The sequence below is a fragment of the Dama dama genome, chromosome 6 (assembly GCF_033118175.1).
Source record: "Dama dama isolate Ldn47 chromosome 6, ASM3311817v1, whole genome shotgun sequence".
Classification (NCBI taxonomy): Eukaryota; Metazoa; Chordata; class Mammalia; order Artiodactyla; family Cervidae; genus Dama; species Dama dama.
The window spans coordinates 9,327,988-9,329,312 of record NC_083686.1 but is presented as its reverse complement, the minus strand read 5'-3'; the positions used below and the strand labels follow the sequence as shown (position 1 = coordinate 9,329,312).

At 44.8% G+C, this 1,325-nt stretch overlaps 1 pseudogene; it reads left to right on the top strand.

The window, feature by feature from the left end:
- The first annotated feature begins 280 nt into the window (after window positions 1–280).
- Window positions 281–872, top strand: LOC133058460 (prefoldin subunit 5-like; annotated as a pseudogene).
- The last annotated feature ends 453 nt before the right edge of the window (window positions 873–1,325 follow it).

The following is a 1,325-nucleotide window of genomic DNA, read 5'->3' as shown; positions in this document are numbered from 1 at the left end:
TGATCAATTGGTTGCATCATTATAGTGTTGAGAGAACATGCTCAGTCATTTCCGACTCTGTGACCCCATGGACTGCAGCACGCCAGGCCTCCCTGTCCATCACCAACTCCTGGAGTTTACTCAAAGTCATGTCCTTTGAGTCGGTGATGCCATCCAACCATCTCATTCTCTGTCGTCCCCTTCTCCTCCCACCTTCAATCTTTCCCAGCATCAGGGTCTTTTCAAATGTGTCAGTTCTTCATAATCAGGTGGCCAAAGTATTGGAGTTTCATAAGCCCTCCTTCCCAACATGGCACAGTCGGTTAACATCACCGAGCTGAATTTGCCGCAGCTAGAAATGCTCAAGAACCAGTTGGACCAGGAAGCGGAGTTCTTGTCCACGTCCATTGCCCAGCTCAAGGTGGTTCAGACCAAGTATGTGGAAGCCAAGGACTGTCTGAACATGTTGAAGAAAAACAATGAGGGGAAAGAATTACTTGTCCCACTGACGAGTTCTATTATGTCTCTGGGAAGCTACATGATGTGGAACATGTGCTTATCGATGTGGGAACTGGCTACTATGTAGAGAAGACAGCTGAGGATGCCAAGGACTTCTTCAAGAGGAAGATAGACTTCCTTACCAAGCAAATGGAAAAAATCCAGCCAGCTCTGCAGGAGAAGCATGCCATGAAACAGGATGTCATGGAAATGATGAGCCAGAAGATTCAGCAGCTCACAACCCTGGGAGCAGCTCAGGCTACCACCAAGGCCTGAGAGCTTGTTTCAGAAATGGGGCAGAGGATGCCTGCTTCTGGGGCCTGGGACTTTGTGGGTGTGGTTTCCTGGAATGGGGGAAGAAGAGGATCTGTGTTTAATGCTAATAAATGAGCCAGCTGGGCAAAAAAAAAAAAAAGTATTGGAGTTTCAGCTTCAACATCAGTCCTTCCAACGAATATTCAGGACTGATTTCCTTTAGGATTGACTGGTTAGATCTCCTTGCAGTCCAAGGGACTCTCAAGAGTCTTCTCCAACACCACAGTTCAAAAGCCCAAAAATACCTCCAAAAATCATTGATATGGAGCTGAGGAAAGAATGTGGACTTTGGAGTGAGACAGGTGATTTATCCTAACTTTTCTCATCTATACATGTAATCCATATCTATTTATAGGGATGTCACAAACATAGGAACAATTAGTTTAAAATATCAGTATATTAACCAGGAAGGCTGGTCACAGTTGGCAGAAGCACAGTTCCAGCAAGCTTTACACCAAAGGGGATTCGATTATTAGAAGGAGACATGAGTTATCTCCAAAATGAGTTGAACAATCAAACTTACAAAAATCAGC